General features: G+C 39.1%; 1 pseudogene; it reads left to right on the top strand.

The window, feature by feature from the left end:
• The first annotated feature begins 3,668 nt into the window (after positions 1–3,668).
• On the top strand, positions 3,669–9,447 carry LOC143683083 (transcription factor Dp-1 pseudogene; annotated as a pseudogene).
• Positions 9,448–20,785: the final 11,338 nt, after the last annotated feature.

Here is a 20,785-nt window from a genome sequence, read left to right as displayed (position 1 = left end):
GCTGTCGTTATTCTCCAGCTTTTTCCAAAGTGCTTCTTCTTTTAAAGGATTCTGGTAAAACCAATCAAGACCCAACTGGAATAGGTGGAGATGTGTCTGCACCTAATCAAGTTTAATACCCACACTTGATTGAGTCATATCCCCATGGAGATGATCTAATTAAAGTTTCTAGCATACAGTACTGAATAGGGATTAAAAGAAACTACTGCCTTTACAAAATGGGATTAGGATTAAAATATGACTTTTCTAGGGTATATAAACCCTTTCAGACCAGCACACCTCTCATCTTTCCATTTTTCTGGGTAAGGGAGTAGATATCCCCAACCAATGGGGGATGGGAGTTAGAGGATAAAGCTCCCAGCCTTCCATTCTCTGGAGCGACCACTCTGATGTGCATGCTACCAGAGGTTTCCCAGAGGTTCCCCAGTGGATTTGAGCCCCAGTTGCCCACAGTAGCAATTAGCTCAACAAAACAACTTGTTTTGGCTTTTCCTTCTTCCTTATTTCTCTTCTCAATTCTGCACCCCTATTCCTGGAATCACCTCCCAAATAAAAATCCTGCATCTCCACATTATCTCAGGCTCTACTTTTAGAGGAAACCAAGCAAGACAGATGGAGTATGGAGGTAACAAGAGAAGGAGAGTGTCCAAGTTTCTAATCTGTCCAACTTTGGGAACCTGAGAACAGTAAGGCCACTGAGCAAGTGGAGGCCATGTGAGTTCAAAAACCCCACCTCTCATGCAGCAAAATTACAAAAATATTTATGAAATTCTTAAAATGACATGGGAAACTGCTTAGGGACCATTATCAAGTGTGGGACCTGGGAGTTTTGGGGGGAAAATATCAAAATGTTGACTATAGCATGACTTCATCTATAAAGGAAAAACTGTGAAATAGAAGGCCAGGATCATTCACTTATTTCCAGCTTTACCCAATGGGCAAGTTCCCGGAACACTGGGAGTAATTAAAAGGCATTTAAATTAAAATGTATGTTCTCACAGGAAGTCAGGGAAAAGCACGAAATACATTTTAGTAGGTGGAAAAATGTTGGTCATGGATTTTTTTTTTTTTTTGCTGGCTTTTCATATTAATAAGAAGAATACTTAATGCTTGGGTAGGAGCCCTTCCCCCTCAAAAAATGTTGTTTCTGAAACCAACAAGCAGAAGGACAGTGCTGGTGTCCAGTGGATCACAGATAATGACGAGACTTCCACCTTCAGCTATGTTGCTCTTCCTCTTCCGTCTGAGAAGAGATCTTCCCGCTAGAAGCCAGCCGCGTCCATACTCAGCACGGATTCGTGGCCGCAGTGAGGAATGTCCTGACAGTACTTGCGCAGGGCATTCACTGACCCCTGAGTCCATGTGCTGACCACCGCCTCCGCGTGGACCCCACGGTTAAGAGGCTCCTACTTCCCACCGACAGGAGGCTGCCTTGTTCCAGTCCCTGCTGCACTGCTGATCTCTTTAAGGACGGGGCCTCCGAGGGTCGTATTCCACAGTGTCTCCTAATGTGCTTGGTTCCCAAAAGACGAGGAATGTTGGATGGACCAAAGAGAGAAAGTTAAGGGGCCACACGTTCACAGATCCTAATCTTCAACCCAAGAAGCCTTGCTCAGCCCTGGGGATGGAGGATGCTGGCTGGAGACTGTCGTGCTTCCTGTGCTAGAACACTGAATACTTTTATGGTACTTGGTGTGGCCTCCCCAGCACTTCAGAGGTTGCAGTTGCCACAAATCCCACTGCCATCGTTTCATTTAGGAAACAATTTTGTGGGTCTGCTTTGAAAAATATGTTAATTTTTTCACTGCTTTATTGCAAAAGCATGCCAATTAATTGTTACTAAATTAGGCAGAAGACAAAGTATTAATCATAGTTTCTTCTGAATAATGGGGTTATGGGAGACAGCAAGGTTTGTGGGGAATTAAAACCCTGTACCTATATTTTATTCTCACAACCACTCAATGAAATAGAATATTTTCCCTCCATCACAGAGGAGGGAAATGTTTCATGCTAATCATAACTAAATAATGATTGAGTAATTATTATGTACCGAAATTAATGCTGAAAGCTTTCCATGGATATAATCCTCAAAACCTTATGAGGGGAGTTCATGTATTTTCCCATTTTACAGATGAGAAAAAGTTAGGCTTTAGAGGCTACCTGCAAGGAAAGAGTGAACACAGAAGGTCTGGTAGCCTACTCCTTGCTCTCTCCAGGGAAACCACGATTGAAATCATGGGGATGTGGCCCTTGCACTGCTCTTTATGTTAGAGATTGATGGTTTTCTTATGTACACCTGGACTGGAGCAATGGACCGGGCTGTACTGGTTTGTTGGGTTGCTTTGTACCAACATCACAATTGATGGTGTATACCTGGTTTCACTGTTGGGTCCTGTGTTTCGGTTGCCATGGTGGATTGTGTAGCAAAATATGCCTATGTGGGCAGCTCCCATGCAAAATCCTTGGACCATGAGACTCAGAGGGTCTCCCCTGGGCAGAGATATTCCACAGAGAGAAAGCCAGTCTTGTGTGGCCTTGGGTGACAAAGAACATCAGAAGCCTGCACCTGAACTCTAGATCCGACAGAAGCATACCTTGTTCCCAATGCTTTTGCTCTGTATTCTTTGCTGCAGTAAATCTTTGTGGCTATTTGGTCTTGGGGGTTCTCCAGGAACGAAACCCTACCCAAGACCATGCAAGTAGAAGGTGTTAGAAATAGAGTTCAAGACCAGGTGGCCTAACTTCCATCAGGTTCTACCACCACATAGCTAGCACATAGCAGCCTCTGTACTCAAAATTTATCTATTATTATTGGTATTACTTCATTTCCTGTATTTTCTAAATCTTCCTTGATGAACATGTATTATTAATAAATAGGAAGAAGAGGAGCCAGAAAAGAAAATGGATTACAAGGAAGCAAACTAGGACGGTACAACATACCAAAGTGAAGGAGCAGCAAGTTTAAACATAAGGCAGTTTTACAGGAGAAAATCTTCCCAAGGTTGGGGTAGGCAAAGTTTTGTTAGCTAGGAGACACAAAATACATCTCATAAAAGGAAAGATTAATAAATTGGACCTCAACAAAATAGAAAAGAATTCTGCCTTAAGATACTGTTAAGAAAATGAAGAGGCAACCCAGATGGAAGAAAATATTTGTAATGCATATATATGACAAAGGACTGGTATCCGGTTTATATAAAGAATTCATACAACTCAATAATAAGAAAATATCAGGAATGGGCAAAAGGTTTTAATAGACACTTTGCAAGAGAAGATATAGGAATGGAAAATAAGTACAAAAATATTAATCTTCAGAGGGATGCAAATGAAAACTGCAATAAGCTGTCATACAAAGTGATTCCTTTGATGGATCTGAGCAAAGTAAATTAAGAATCTTCTGGAGAATTCTCACCTGTCATGCCAGAGACCTGGGTTCGATTCCCGGTGCCTGTCCATGCCAAAATAAATAAATAAATAAATCTACTGGAGGGTGAGGAGGCAGCTGGGGCCAGCCCTTGACCTTGCCCCCTGCCTCGTCTGAGTGTGAGGGTCTCTTTGGGACTCTTTCCTGTGGAGCTCTGTGAACGCTGCACATGTGCAGTCAAAAAATCACTATTTCTTCTCCGGAGGGTGAACATTTATAAAATCGGCTTCATGGATCTGGTAGCATGGCAAAAGATGCTGGTCTAATGGAAGCCAGTGGAGAACTAAAGATCTTTATAGTCCAGAATCTTAGTCCTGGGAAAGGTGTGGTGTCATTAGTAGTTGTTCATCCTTCCATAATAAATACCCTTGGAAAGCAACTCTTGCCAAAAACCTTTGGGCAGTCTGATGTCAACATTGCACAGAAGTGGAAATGCAACAGAAGAGGAGAGAAGAATGACAAGGGCCTGAGGCATTTTCCAATGAAGGTTCGTGAGAAGGTTCAGAGGAAAGGAACTACTTCACATAAGGAAGTGGCAGATGAATTGGTAGCTGCAGTTCGGTGCTGCTGATAGCCACATTTTACCAAATGAATCAGCTTATGACCAGAAAAATAGAAGATGACGAATCTACGATGCCTTAAATGTTTTCAAGGCCATGAATGATATCTCCAAAGAGAAGAAGGAAATCAAACGGACGGGTCTGTCTACCGACTTGGCTCAGGAGCATCAGAATTTAGAGGAAGAGAGACAGAGAAGATTTGAAACAGGATCAACTTCAAGAACTTATTCTACAGCAAATTGCCTTCAAGAATTTGGTGCAGAGAAACCCAAGCAGTGCATCAAGCCAGCTGGCCACCTCCCTCCAACGCCGCCACCCACCTCCCACCCATCATGGTGAAAGCCAGAATGGAGACGGTGATCAACTGCAATAATTCTAATGACAAATTTGAGTATCTGTTTAATTTTAAAAATTTTTCATTTTCATTGATAAAACCAAAAAACATACAAACATGAACATTCTTTTTTATTAATTTTTTAATTAAAAAAAATATATAACAACAAACAAACGCAAACATTCTTAACTTATGATCATTCTGTTCTACATATATAATCAGTATTTCACAATATCATCACCTAGTTGCATATTCATCATCATGATCATCTCTTAGAACATTTGCATCAATTCAGAAAAAGAAATAAAAAGACAACAGAAAAAAAATTCATACATACCATACCCCTTACCCCTCCCTTTCATTGATCACTAGCATTTCAATCTACTAAATTTATTTTAACATTTGTTCCCCTATTATTTATTTTTATTCCATATGTTTTACTTGTCTGTTGATAAGGTAGATAAAAAGAGCATCAGACACAAGGTTCTCACAATCACACAGGAAATGTGAACATTCTTAACGTATGAACATTCCATACTTGGTGTGCAATCAGTGGCTCACAATATCATCACATAGTTGCGTATTCATCACCACGATCATTTCTTAGAACATTTGCATCACTCCAGAAAAAGAAATAAAATAGAAAAAAGAAAAAAGAAAAAGCTCATACATCTCATACCCCTTACCCCTCCCTCTCATTGACCACTAGTATTTCCCTCTGCCTAACTTATTTTAACCTTTGTTTCCCCCTACTATTTATTTATTTTTAATCCACATTTCTATTTAATTTTGAAAAGACGTTTGAAATCCACGATGCCATAAAAACATTCAAGCCAAGGGGCTTGTGGACTCGAGTCAGGAAGCTGTTCAGCCGAAGACTTTAAAGTGGCAAGAAGTTTGGTACCTAAAAGCTCTGGCATTTTATGTGACACAAATGGCTCAGGGATCAAGCAGCAGTGCATTTGTCACACCATCAAGTTCAACTTCAAATGGCACCAGGCTTTCTGCCAGTGAGTTGACCAGTGGTGCAGACGGGACATTGGCTACACGTTCCAGTGGGGTCTCAGTACAGCGGCTCCAGGGTGGCGATGCCCAGTCCTATGTCGGGGTAGACGATGAAGATGATGATGACTTCAATAAAATGACGATGAAGACATTTTAATGGCTTGTCTATTCCCCCTCCCCCTTCAAATTCAGCTTCAGGAAAAACTGTTAGAGAAGAGGAACTTTTTTTAATTTTAACATGGGTTTTCCTTTTTCTTTTTGTTCTTACTCCTAGAAAGATATTGGTGAGCTATTGAATTTAGATATGCACGTCCAATAAGCAAGTAAGGATGTTTTTTCACAGGATATTTTGGGGGGTGGGTATGGGGCACGGGCAGGCTCCGGGAACCGAAGCCGGGTCTCTGGCATGGCAGGCGAGCTTTCTGCCACTGAGCCACCGTTGCATCACCCGGCTTTTCATAGGATTTAAAAAAATGTGGTGTGCATATGTGTTTTGACACCAGCGCGCTGATGCAGAGTCTGTTTACTTCTTAGGATTTTGTGTTTTCATTTTCTATTTTTTTTTAAATTCAGAGTTCATTTTTACCCCCTTAATTCTTGCTGAGTTTGCTGAAGAAATTGTACTTCATCAGCATCAATGAAAATCAAATGCTATCTTTTTGTAGAAAATGGTACACTGACTGGGCATTTATTTGCAGTGTGTTTTGAATGGTGCCACCAACCTATGGATAGCAACATTACATAGCAAGTTTTTAGCTTGTTAAAAATCATGCAGTGTCCAAAGAATCAAGCAAAATGGCAAAGCTCTACTTTTTAAACATTAAAGCGCCATAAATTTTAGTATGCTTTTATTTTCCCTTAAATTATAGTAATTATCATGATTCCATCAAGCTTACACTTTTTTCCCCTCTGTTTTGCAGCAGGCAGATTACAAATTTTTTTTTGTTTGTTTGCTTATTTTTTGTTTTTATTTGTTTGGCAAAAGTTTATTGCCATGCTAGTGCAGCTATATGTCTTGAAGGCTTGGAATGATTTATTGCTATGGTAAAGTTTGCCTGATTTCTTACAGGCAACATTTGGAAACTTTTTATTATATAGTTGTTTACATACTTGTAAGTCTATCATTTAAAGACATGTACTGAAACAAATGTTGTATCTGTTTCATAAGCATCTTCCTGTAATCTATTATAAAGTTGAAATTAAATATAGAGAATGTTTTAACAGTTTTTTTAACTCAAAATTTGTCAATCATTTTTAATAGTTCTTTGAAAAAAGAAAAAGGAATTTCAGGGCAGGCAGTAGTCTCTTTTAAAATTTATTCATGAAACAATTAACTGCACAGCTGCTGTTAGCTGCCTGTTCTAAAACGATAGTCTTTTTATTGAAACACAAATAAATTCTTCTGTAATATTTTATGAGATATAAAGAGACTTTAATTGTTTGACTTGTTTAACTTGGCACTGTTAGTTTTTATTAATAAAACGTGCATGAGCATTTTAAACAAACAAAAAAAACCTTCTAGAAAGGGTTGACCATTCTAGATGCTATTAAGAATATTCATGTTTAAGGAAGGAGGTCAAAATATCAACATTAACAGGAGTTTGAAATAAGTTGATTCCAATCTTCATGGAAGACTTTGAGGGATCCAAGACTTCAGTAGACAATGTTACTACAGATAGGTGAAACTAGCAAGAGAACTAAAATTAGAAGTAGAGCCTGAAGATGGGACTGAATTGCTGCAATCTCATGATAAAACTGGAATGAATAAGTTGTTCCTTATGGAGGAACAAAGAAAGTGGTTTCTTGAGATGGAATCTACTCCTGGTGAAGATGCTGTGAACGTTGTTGAAATAACAACAAAGAATTTAGACTATTACATCTACTTAATTGATAAAGCAGTGGCAGGGTTTGAGAGAATTAATTCCGATTTTGAAAGTTCTCCTGTGGGTAAAATGCTACAACAGCATGATGTGACACAGAGAAATCTATCGTGAAAGGAAGAGTCAATCAATGTGGCAAACTTCATTGTTTTCTTATTTTCTGAAATTGTTACAGCTATCCCAACCTTCAGTAATCACCACCCTGACCAGCCAGCAGTCATTACATCAAGGCACGGTCTTCTACCAACAAGTAGATGATAACTTGCTGAAGGCTCAGATGGTGGTTAGCATATTTTAGAAATGAAGTATTTTTAAATCAATGTATGTACATTGATTTTTTTAGATACAATGCTATTTTGCCCACTTAACAGACTATAGTATAGTGTATATTTTATATGCACTAGGAAAAACAAAAAATTTGTGACTTGCTTTATTATGATATTTGCTTTATTGTGGTTGTCTGGAACTGATCTTGCCAAATATCCAAAGTATGCCTGTACATATTTAGTGCTGTTAATTACATTCACATTCAGTGCTTTTAATTAATTCAATGTTGTACTAACATTATCATTGTTTTAGTTTCTTAGACCGCCCAAACAAATACCATTAAATGGGTCAGGTTAGACAATGAGAGTTTATTTGCTTATGGTTTTGAGGCTAAAAGAAAGTCTAAATCAAGGCAGCATCAAGGCTATGCTTTCTTCCCAAATACTGTGGCATTTTGGGGCTGGCTGCAAGTGATCCTTAGCACCTCTCTCATGGCAAGGTACGTGGTGGCATCTTCTGATCCCTCTCTTCTCTTCTGGGTTCCACTGATTTCAGCTTCAGGCTGCTCCCTCTGTGGTCTGAATTTCACTTGCTTATAAAGCACTCCAGTAATAGGATTTAGGCTTATCCTGATTGAGGTGGGTCACATCTACTTAACTGAAGTAACCCCTTCAAAAGGTCCAATTTAAAATGAGTCCACACCCACATGAATAGATCAAGTTTAAGAACATCTTTTTCTCGAGTAAATACAGTTTCAAATCACCGCAACCATCGTCTACTGCCAAAACTTTTCCTTTGCCCTCAATAGGAACTCTGAACATTTTAAGCCTCAAAGTCCCATTCTGTACCCCTACCTCATCCTCTGGTAACCTATACTCTTGATTCTGACTCTATGAGTTTGCTTATTTTAATTTGTTCATATCCGTGAAATAATACACTAATTATCCCTTTGTTTTGGGCTTATTTCACTCAATGAGATGACTCCCCTCCACTAAACTGAGAAGACTTTTTCTCACACATCTGTCTTCCTTTTCATCCTCAGCCCCTCTTTTCCTATTCCAGGAAGATGTATCCTCCTCAAATTAAAGACTCTCCCCTATTGTCCTGTGTATTCTACCACCTCCCAATGCTGCAAAGATTGGTCTTAAATATCTGACTTTCATCAGTTCTTTACCACAGTTTCCCTGCCCTTTGCCTTCACCTAGTGTGATTTTCCAGCCTCTTTTCAGTACCAAAACTGTCAAAATTCTTAAGCAATTCAAACTCTATTTCCTGATCATATTTTTCCCACAACCCACCTTCCTCCTTTGCTCCAAGGCTTTCTCCCTCATGCCAAATCCATTACAGATCTTCAGACATCCTCTCCCTATACTTCTCATAATATTTGGCCTTGGTGTCCAACCCTTTCATTTTTTTTTTTTTTTTTTTAACATGGGCAGGCACCAGGAATGGAACCTGGGTCCTCTGGCATAGCAGGCAAGCATTCTTGCCTGCTGAGCCATTGTGGCCTGCCCCCCTTTCATTCTTGAATGTCTCTTTTTGACTTCTGAGAAACTTCTCTCTCCCCATTTCGATACTCCAGTTACTCTCTTCCTTCCCATCCTCCACTAAATCTCCCTACCAGTGAATGTAGATATTCCCTTAAATATTCTACCACATTCTTGCTAACCCCTCTTAGAGTAGTGCCTCTCAGACACTGATGGGCATATGGCTTGTTTGGGAACCCTGTTAAAAAGTGGATTCTGATTCAATAGGTCTGGAGTGGAGCTTAAGCGCCTGCATGTTTCACAAGCCCCCAGGGATGCTGCTGACTCAGGAACCACACTACATAACACAGTATCAGAGAACAGAGCCCCCATAGAGATGCCAACACTTTCAAACTCAACAACTCCAAATGAGCGTAGTCCAATGTGCAATGTTCAGGAGTTGAAATGTAAAGACCCAGAAGGAGGAACATTCTATGAGGACTACCTGTAATTTCATTGAATTTTTTTAGACAAAGCTGGTCTCAAAAGTATTAGGGACTGACAGGAAGTGCAAACCCTAAGCATTGCAGATAACTATAGGCTAGTTTTCCATTAGAAACAGGTGGAATGAGGAGGCAAAATAACAGCAGTGAGAGATTGTTCTGCCAAATCCTCAGGCTATAATGCACCTGAAGCAGGGTAGTTTTTCCTAGAATACATATAGATCACTGGGTGCAAGCAAAGTGGAATCACTTTCAACTCCAGATTTGTATCTCCTCACAAATAAGTGTCCAAATGCATTCACCTCTTTCCTTCATAGACTGGGCTGTTGAACTGGCATTTGATTTTAGATTCATCCTCACAGAGCTATTCAGCTAAGTCATTAATTCAACCTCAGTGGGATATCAGTGATCACCCAGGAAGATAATAGCCATGGTCCTTCCTTATTACGAAGTTTTGAAAGCCTGGTTTCCTTCACCTTCTTTCCCACTGTTTAGTAGAATGATTGCTCCCAGAGTTGGAGAATTCATTCAATAGCATGATTTGAGTCTGGTGATTATGAGATGCCTTAGCTGCACATGGTCATTTAATCACATACAAAAGAAAAAATCGGGGAGGGGGGCATTTATTGATCCTGGTACATCAGCAGTAGGACATTAGATTTCAAATATTTAATATGCCCACTAAAATCTTAGTCTGAAGAACACAAGGTGGCATTTGAACACAGATTATTTGGGAGCAGTTTTGTGAGGATACTCAGTAGTTTTGCAGGCAACCAGAAAATAAAGACTGAATTGTAAAGCAATCTGTGTCAAGATGCAAGTAATATCTACTGGAATAAAAAAATGAATGCTGTATTATCAATACTGCTGAAGTGAATAAAAATTAATTCACAGTGGGGCATTTTTCTAAAGATGGAAAGAATTCATGGGTTTACTATCATGAATACCCAACAGTAGAAGCTAGCACTTGTTAAATACTAAATGCAAACATTCAGGTAATTAAATAAGGTCACAAGAGGATAGGGGACAGAAATTTTCCTATTGAGTTCATCAAGCAAACCTGACAATTTTTTGAGTTATCTGATTGAGAATAATTAATTGAGGATAGAGACGAAAGCAGATTTGATCTGCTAGTAACAGACTAAGCAGTTGTCTTTTGGTCCCAGGATTCTGAGCAATTCATTCTAGGAAAGGTTCCAGACTCGGGGAAAGCACTATTTAAATCAAATTAAGAGAGCAAAGTGTATCTTTTTTCATCACTAAATCTCTGCTGGAGCCATACAATGACAATTGCAATTCCAAGATTCAGAAATCCAGTATAAGAACTGCAAATGGTTTGTCCCCTCCATTCTGTCACCAACAGATGAATCCCCGAAAGAGGCAAAGTGGCACTGAGTAGGCATGGGCATTGAGATAAAACACACTAGGGTTCAAGTCACTATTTGCTAATTATGATTTAAGATAATTTCTATAGCCTCTTAGTGTTTCAGTTAACACAAATGGGATTCATAGAGTATTGAAGATTAAACAAGTTAAAAACATGAACTGCCACTATTGTTATCAGAACCATTTTGTAATTACCCTGCTCGAAATCCACCATGCTTCTCAATTATTTGCGAAATAAAGTCCAAACTCTGTACTCTGGCGGTCAATAAACTCCAAATTTGCTCCATCTTCACTCCAAAGTAGTTAATTCACTAACCTCTGAACATTCTCTGGGCTTTCTTATTTGTCTAGTCACTTATTCAATCTTTCACTAATTTATCAAATATTTATTGAGTACCCATTATAAAACAGGTGTTGGACTAAGTGTTGGGGGTTCACAGAGAAACAGGACACAGTCCCTACCCTTAGAATAGTTCTAGTACAAGAGACAGTGCTACATAAGTATTTATAATCCAATGAGACATCTGTCCCCAGCCCAGGCAGGTGCAACTGCAATCTGCTGCCCTCAGCTCTGCATATGCACAGAAAAGGCCCCGCTCCCCAACCCTGTGTCGGCACAGTTACATTCTCCCCTGGCCACTGAGTGCCCACATTCTTAGGCACCAGCATAGCACCCCCAACCTGCACCTTGCCTGCGCTGCAACACATCACCTCACTTTTGTGCCCTGCCCCATGCCTTGCATCCTGCTACACACCCATCCTGCAAACACAGGGCTTTAGACTACGGAAGAAAATCAACTTCCAAAGTAAACCAATCAAGTTATTTACATGCAACAAAGCAGAAGAGCACTAAGCATATCATGATGCAGAGATATAGCCCAGCTTAAAGACCCAACTAAAACACCAGAGGAGACATGGACATTGGAACAACTAATCAAAAATGTTCATATAATTTTACTAAGTAAAATGAATAGGAGGGCTATTGACATAAAGGAGATCAAGAAGACATTAGAAGAGCATAAAGAGGAATTTGAAAGAATAAATAGAAAAATAGCAGATATCACAGAGGTTAAAGATGCTGTAAACAAAATGAAAAGCATACTAGAGACATACAACAGCAAATTTGAAGAAGCAGAAGAAACAACAAGCAAACTAGAGGACAGGACAACTGATTTCAAACACTCTAAACAGCAAATGGCAAAACAGATGGAGAATTTTGAATTAGATCTCAGAGATATAAGTTGCTGTAAAAGACAATGTGCTATGAGAGCACATAAGGAGGGAGCATCTAATTCTGACCCTGCTGTTCTCTTAATCTTTAATGTCCTCCTTCACTTCTATCATATAATTCTCATTCAACTTTCAAAATGCAGCAAGTCCAAACCCTGAATCCTTCAACAGACATTTGCGGAGTACTTACTGAATGCTAAGCCCCTTGCTGTGTGTTGGGAAGCCCACAACTCTTAATTGCCACCCATTTGTCACCTATTATATATTGTCTTATAGTCTTGATTATACCATCATGTGTCCCTAATCCAACTTTATTTTGAGTTCCTTGAAATCAAGAGGGTCTTCTTAACTAATGCCCACACACCCCTACAAAGTAGAGGCAAATAGCAAACAGTCTAAATGTCAAATTGTTTGAGGTTCAAATATAAATTCTACAAAATGCATACAAGAACTAAATATCCCCTCTTGGTAATAAATGATATGTGGCAGCAGATATCTGAACCAAAAAGGGAGTATTCTTTATAGGCAACTGTGCTAGATTGAAACTGTTAAGCACCCCAGAAAAGCCATGTTCTAATCCTGATCCAATCTTGTGGTGCCAAACCCACTGTTCAGGGTTTAAACTTTGATTGAATTAACTTCCATGGAGATGTGACACACCCAATTTGGGGTGTGACCTTTTGATTAGGTGGAGATGTGACTCCACCCATTCAGTGTGGGTTGTGATTAGTTCATTAAAGTATATTTTTAAAAATATTTCTATTGAGAAATCTTCACACACATATAGTCCATACATGGTGTACAATCGATGGCTCACAATATCATCACATAGTTGTGTGTTAATTACCATGATCATTTTTAGAACATTTGCTTCACTCCAGAAAAAGAAAAACACTCATACATCCCATATCTCTTACCCCGCCCTCAATGGCCAACAGTATTTCAATCTACCCAATTCCTTACTCTTTATCTCCCTTATTATTTATTTACTTTTTTATCCTTATGTTTTTTTTTTTTTTAACTCATCTATCCATACCCTAGGAGAATGGAGCATTTGACACAAGGTTTTCGCAATCACACAGTCATATCATAAAAGCTGTATCATTATACAACCATCTTCAAAGAACAAGGCTATTGTAAAGCTTACACAGCTCTACAGTTTTAGGTACTTCCCTCTAGCCACTCCAATACACCATAAACTAAAAAGGGATATCTCTATAATGTGTAAGAATAACCTCCAGGATAACCTACCGACTCTGTTTGAAATCTCTCAGCCACTGACACTTTGTTTTTTCTCATTTCTCTCTTTCCCCTTTTGATCAAGAAGATTTTCTCAATCCCTCGATGCCGTGCCCTGGCTCATCGCAGGATGCTGTCCCATGTCGTCAGGAGATTTATAATCCTGGAGTAATGTCTCACGTAGTTGGGGAGGGCAGTGAGTTGACTTGCCACATCAGCTTAGAAAGAGAGGCCATATCTGAACAAAAAAAAGAGGTTCTCTGGGGTGAGTCTTAGGCCTACTTTTTTTTTTTTTTATCATTTTTTTAATTAATTAAAAAAAGAATTAACAAAACAATTAGAAATCATTCCAATCTACATGTACAATCAGTAATTCTTAATAACATCACATAGTTGCATATTCATCATTTCTTAGTACATTTGCATCGATTTAGAAAAAGAAATAAAAAGACAACAGAATAAGAATTAAAACAATAATAGAAAGAAAAAAAAAACAAAAAAAAACAAAAACAAAAAACCTATACTTCACATGCAGCTTCATTCAGTGTTTCAACATAATTGCATTACAATTGGGTAGTATTGTGCTGTCCATTTCCGAGTTTTTATATCCAGTCCCGTTGTACAGTCTGTATCCCTTCAGCTCCAATTATCCCTTCTCTTTTTTTTTTTTTTTAATTAACGGAAAAAAGAAATTAACCCAACATTTAGAGAGCATACCATTCTACATATGCAATCGTTAATTCTTAACATCATCACATAGATGCATGATCATCATTTCTTAGTACATATGCATTGGTTTAGAAGAACTAGCAACATAACTGAAAAAGATATAGAATGTTAATATAGAGAAAAAAATAAAAGTAATAATAGTAAAATCAAATCAAAACAAAACAAAACAAAACAAAAACCTATAGCTCAGATGCAGCTTCATTCAGTGTTTTAACATGATTACTTTACAATTAGGTATTATTGTGCTGTCCATTTTTGAGTTTTTGTATCTAGTCCTGTTGCACAGTCTGTATCCCTTCAACTCCAATTGGCCACTATCTTACCCTGTCTCTACCTCCTGCTGGACCCTGTTATCAAGGACATATTCCAAATTTATTCTCGAATGTCTGTTCACATCAGTGGGACCATACAGTATTTGTCCCTTAGTTTTTGGCTAGACTCACTCAGCATAATGTTCTCTAGGTCCATCCATGTTAATACATGCTTCATAAGTTTATCCTGTCTTAAAGCTGCATAGTATTCCATCGTATGTATATACCACAGTTTGTTTAGCCATTCTTCTGTTGATGGAGATTTCGGCTGTTTCCATCTCTTTGCAATTGTAAATAACGCTGCTATAAACATTGGTGTGCAAATGTCCGTTTGTGTCTTTGCCCTTAAGTCCTTTGAGTATATTCCCAGCAATGGTATTGCTGGGTCGTATGGCAAGTCTATATTCAGCTTTTTGAGGAACCGCCAAACTGCCTTCCACAGTGGTTGCACCATTTGACATTCCCACCAACAGTGGATAAGTGTGCCTCTTTCTCCGCATCCTCTCCAGCACTTGTCATTTTCTGTTTTGTTGATAATGGCCATTCTGGTGGGTGTGAGATGATATCTCATTGTGGTTTTGATTTGCATTTCTCTAATGGCCAGGGACATTGAGCATCTCTTCATGTGCCTTTTGGCCATTTGTATTTCCTCTTCTGATAGGTGTCTGTTCAAGTCTTTTTCCCATTTTGTAATTGGGTTGGCTGTCTTTTTGTTGTTGAAATGAACAATCTCTTTATAAATTCTGGATACTAGACCTTTATCTGATATATCATTTCCAAATATTGTCTCCCATTGTGAAGGCTGTCTTTCTACTTTCTTGATGAAGTTCTTTGATGCACAAAAGTGTTTAATTTTGAGGAGTTCCCATTTATTTATTTCCTTCTTCAGTGCTCTTGCTTTAGGTTTAAGGTCCATAAAACCGCCTCCAGTTGTAAGATCCATAAGATATCTCCCAACATTTTCCTCTAACTGTTTTATGGTCTTAGACCTAATGTTTAGATCTTTGACCCATTTTGAGTTAACTTTTGTATAGGGTGTGAGATATGGGTCTTCTTTCATTCTTTTGCATATGGATATCCAGTTCTCTAGGCACCATTTATTGAAGAGACTGCTCTGTCCCAGGTGAGTTGGCTTGACTGCCTTATCAAAGATCAAATGTCCATAGATGAGAGGGTCTATATCTGAGCACTCTATTCGATTCCATTGGTCGATATATCTATCTTTATGCCAATACCATGCTGTTTTGACCACTGTGGCTTCATAATATGCCTTAAAGTCAGGCAGCGCGAGACCTCCAGCTTCGTTTTTTTTCCTCAAGATGCTTTTAGCAATTCGGGGCACCCTGCCCTTCCAGATAAATTTGCTTATTGGTTTTTCTATTTCTGAAAAATAAGTTGTTGGGATTTTGATTGGTATTGCATTGAATCTGTAAATCAATTTAGGTAGGATTGACATCTTAACTATATTTAGTCTTCCAATCCATGAACACGGTATGCCCTTCCATCTATTTAGGTCTTCTGTGATTTCTTTTAGCAGTTTTTTGTAGTTTTCTTTATATAGGTTTTTTGTCTCTTTAGTTAAATTTATTCCTAGGTATTTTATTCTTTTAGTTGCAATTGTAAATGGGATTCGTTTCTTGATTTCCCCCTCAGCTTGTTCATTACTAGTGTATAGAAATGCTACAGATTTTTGAATGTTGATCTTGTAACCTGCTACTTTGCTGTACTCATTTATTAGCTCTAGTAGTTTTGTTGTGGATTTTTCCGGGTTTTCGACGTATAGTATCATATCATCTGCAAACAGTGATAGTTTTACTTCTTCCTTTCCAATTTTGATGCCTTGTATTGCTTTTTCTTGTCTAATTGCTTTGGCTAGAACCTCCAACACGATGTTGAATAATAGTGGTGATAGTGGACATCCTTGTCTTGTTCCTGATCTTAGGGGGAAAGTTTTCAGTTTTTCCCCATTGAGGATGATATTAGCTGTGGGTTTTTCATATATTCCCTCTATCATTTTAAGGAAGTTCCCTTGTATTCCTATCTTTTGAAGTGTTTTCAACTGGAAAGGATGTTGAATCTTGTCAAATGCCTTCTCTGCATCAATTGAGATGATCATGTGATTTTTCTGCTTTGATTTGTTGATATGGTGTATTACATTAATTGATTTTCTTATGTTGAACCATCCTTGCATACCTGGGATGAATCCTACTTGGTCATGATGTATAATTCTTTTAATGTGTTGTTGGATAGGATTTGCTAGAATTTTATTGAGGATTTTTGCATCTGTATTCATTAGAGAGATTGGTCTGTAGTTTTCTTTTTTTGTAATATCTTTGCCTGGTTTTGGTATGAGGGTGATGTTGGCTTCATAGAATGAATTAGGCAGTTTTCCCTCCACTTCGACTCTTTTGAAGAGTTTGAGGAGAATTGGTACTAATTCTTTCTGGAACGTTTGGTAGAATTCACATGTGAAGCCATCTGGTCCTGGACTTTTCTTTTTAGGAAGCTTTTGAATGACTGATTCAATTTCTTTACTTGTGATTGGCTTGTTGAGGTCATCTATGTCTTCTTGAGTCAAAGTTGGTTGTTCATGTCTTTCCAGGAACCCGTCCATTTCATCTAAATTGTTGTATTTATTAGCGTAAAGTTGTTCATAGTATCCTGTTATTACCTCCTTTATTTCTGTGAGGTCAGTAGTTATGTCTCCTCTTCCATTTCTGATCTTATTTATTTGCATCCTCTCTCTTCTTCTTTTTGTCAATCTTGATAGGGGCCCATCAATCTTATTGATTTTCTCATAGAACCAACTTCTGGTCTTATTGATTTTCTCTACTGTTTTCATATTTTCAATTTCATTTATTTCTGCTCTGATCTTTGTTATTTCTTTCCTTTTGCTTGCTTTGGGATTAGTTTGCTGTTCTTTCTCCAGTTCTTCCAATTGAACAGTTAATTCCTGCATTTTTGCCTTTTCTTCTTTTCTGATATAGGCATTTAGGGCAATAAATTTCCCTCTTAGCACTGCCTTTGCTGCATCCCATAAGTTTTGATATGCTGTGTTTTCATTTTCATTTGCCTCGAGGTATTTACTAATTTCTCTTGCAATTTCTTCTTTGACCCACTCGTTGTTTAAGAGTGTGTTGTTGAGCCTCCACATATTTGTGAATTTTCTGGCAGTCCGCCTATTATTGATTTCCAACTTCATTCCTTTATGATCCGAGAAAGTGTTGTGTATGATTTCAATGTTTTTAAATTTGTTAAGACTTGCTTTGTGACCCAGCATATGGTCTGTCTTTGAGAATGATCCATGAGCACTTGAGAAAAAGGTGTATCCTGCTGTTGTGGGATGTAATGTCCTATAAATATCTGTTAAGTCTAGCTCCTTTATAGTAATATTCAGATTCTCTATTTCTTTATTGATCCTCTGTCTAGATGTTCTGTCCATTGATGAGAGTGGGGAATTGAAGTCTCCAACTATTATGGTATTTGTGTCTATTTCCCTTTTCAGTGTTTGCAGTGTATTCCTCACGTATTTTGGGGCATTCTGGTTCGGTGCATAAATATTTATGATTGTTATGTCTTCTTGTTTAATTGTTCCTTTTATTAGTATATAGTGTCCATCTTTATCTCTTTTAACTGTTTTACATTTGAAGTCTAACTTGTTGAATATTAGTATAGCCACTCCTGCTATTTTCTGGTTGTTATTTGCATGAAATATCTTTTCCCAACCTTTCACTTTCAACCTATGTTTATCTTTGGGTCTAAGATGTGTTTCCTGTAGACAGCATATAGAAGGATCCTGTTTTTTAATCCATTCTGCCAATCTATGTCTTTTGATTGGGGAATTCAGTCCATTAACATTTAGTGTTATTACTGTTTGGATAATATTTCCTCTGCCATTTTGCCTTTTGTATTATATATATCATATCTGATTTTCCTTCTTTCTACACTCTTCTCCATACCTCTCTCTTCTGTCTTTTTGTATCTGACTCTAGTGCTCCCTTTAGTATTTCTTGCAGAGCTGGTCTCTTGGTCACAAATTCTCTCAGTGACTTTTTGTCTGAGAATGTTTTAATTTCTCCCTCATTTTTGAAGGACAATTTTGCTGGATATAGGAGTCTTGGTTGGCAGTTTTTCTCTTTTAGTAATTTAAATATATCATCCCACTCTCTTCTAGCCTCCATGGTTTCTGCTGAGAAATCTACACATAGTCTTATTGGGTTTCCCTTGTATGTGATGGATTGTTTTTCTCTTGCTGCTTTCAAGATCCTCTCTTTCTCTTTGACCTCTGACATTCTAACTAGTAAGTGTCTTGGAGAACGCCTATTTGGGTCTAATCTCTTTGGGGTGCGCTGCACTTCTTGGATCTGTAATTTTAGGTCTTTCATAAGAGTAGGGAAATTTTCAGTGATAATTTCTTCCATTAGTTTTTCTCCTCCTTTTCTCTTCTCTTCTCCTTCTGGGACACCCACAACACGTATATTTGTGCGGTTCATATTGTCCTTGAGTTCCCTGATACCCTGTTCAAATTTTTCCATTCTTTTCCCGATAGTTTCTGTTTGTTTTTGGAATTCAGATGTTCCATCCTCCAAATCACTAATTCTATCTTCTGTCTCTTTTAATCTATCATTGTAGGTATCCATTGTTTTTTCTATCTTTTCTACTTTGTCCTTCACTTCCATAAGTTCTGTGATTTGTTTTTTCAGTTTTTCTATTTCTTCTTTATGTTCAGCCCATGTCTTCTTCATGTCCCCCCTCAATTTATCGATTTCGTTTTTGAAGAGGTTTTCCATTTCTGTTCGTATATTTAGCATTAGTTGTCTCAGCTCCTGTATCTCATTTGAACTATTGGTTTGTTCCTTTGACTGGGCCATATTTTCAATTATGTGAGCGTGATCCGTTATCTTCTGTTGGCGTCTGCGCATTTAGACAGATTTCCCTGGGTATTGGATCCAAAAGTTTGGAAGATTTTCCTGTGAAATCTCTGGGTTCTGTTTTTCTTATCCTGCCCAGTAGGTGGCGCTCGTGGCACACGTTTGTCTGCAGGTCCCACCAGTAAAAGGTGCTGTGGGACCTTAAACTTTGGAAAACTCTCGCCGTCCGGGGGGTTCGCTAGCCGAAGTGGCTTGAGCCGGCCCGGGGTCCGAACGCAGGGAGGGTTGCTGGTCGCCGTAGCCCGGGAAAGAGCCCGTCCGAATTTCCTAGTCGGCCCTGGGCGACAAGCGTGGCGGGAGGGCAGCAGCGGCCCGCCCGAGAGAGTGCACGTTCCCCGGGAGTCACGGGATTGGAAGGGGCCTCCCCCACCCGTCACCGTTCTCCGCGGCCTGGGGGTTTCCGATCCAATTCTCTCAGTTGGTCCGGGGGGCCGCGTGTGGTGTGGGCGCCAGCCCTTGGTTTCAGGGGACCGCCTCTCCAATTCTCCCAGCCGGCCCGGGAATGGGGAAGGGAGTAACTCCGGCCGCTTGCCGCCCCGCCTGGTGAAGCCCGCGCACCTCGGCGATCTCACCCGAGCTGGTTCGCTCAGCCAGCCAGCTGTTCCAGGATGGGGTACGCTGTCTTTTTTATCTCTGTTGTGGCTTTGGGCGCTTTCTGTATCGTTTCTACTCCCCTAGTAGCTGTCCTGGAGAAGAAACTAAGATCCGCGCGTCTTACTAAGCCGCCATCTTCCAGGAAGTCCCAGTGGGGGTCGGAGCAGGCGCGTTTCCTCCCAGCAGCACTTCCCTCGCAGACTGGGTTGGAAGCCACCCGGGCACAGTCGCCGCCGTCCGGCTCCTTAGGCCTACTTTTTCTTTTTCTTTTTTTTTTCATATTTCAGGTGCAGCTTCATTCAGTGTTCCAACCTAGTTACATTACACTTAGGTATTATTGTGCTGTCCATTTTTGAGTTTTTGTATCTAGTCCTGTTGCACAGTCTGTATCCCTTCAGCTCCAATTACCCATTATCTTACCCTGTTTCTAACTCCTGCTGGTCTCTGTTACCAATGATATATTCCAAGCTGATTCTCGAATGTCGGTTCACATCAGTGGGACCAAACAGTATTTGTCCTTTAGTTTTGGGCTAGACTCACTCAGCATAATGTTCTCTAGGTCCATCCATGCTATTACATGCTTCATAAGTTTAGTCTGTCTTAAAGCTGCATAATATTCCATCGTAGGTATACGCCACAGTTTGTTTAGCCACTCTTCTGTTGATGGACATTTTGGCTGTTTCCATCTCTTTGCAATTGTAGATAATGCTGCTATAAACACTGGTGTGCAAATGTCCATCTGTGTCTTTGCCCTTAAGTCCTTCGAGTAGATACCTAGCAGTGGTATTGCTGGGTCGTAATCCATTCTGCCATTCTATGTCTTTTGATTGGGAAATTCAGTCCATTAACTTTTAGTGTTATTACTGTTTGGATAATATTTTCCTCTACCATTTTGGCTTTTGTATTATATATATCATATCTGATTT

This window comes from Tamandua tetradactyla, chromosome 5 (assembly GCF_023851605.1).
Source record: "Tamandua tetradactyla isolate mTamTet1 chromosome 5, mTamTet1.pri, whole genome shotgun sequence".
Lineage (NCBI taxonomy): Eukaryota > Metazoa > Chordata > Mammalia > Pilosa > Myrmecophagidae > Tamandua > Tamandua tetradactyla.
Note: the sequence above shows the minus strand (reverse complement) of the source record. Positions and strands in the feature narration are given on the sequence as shown.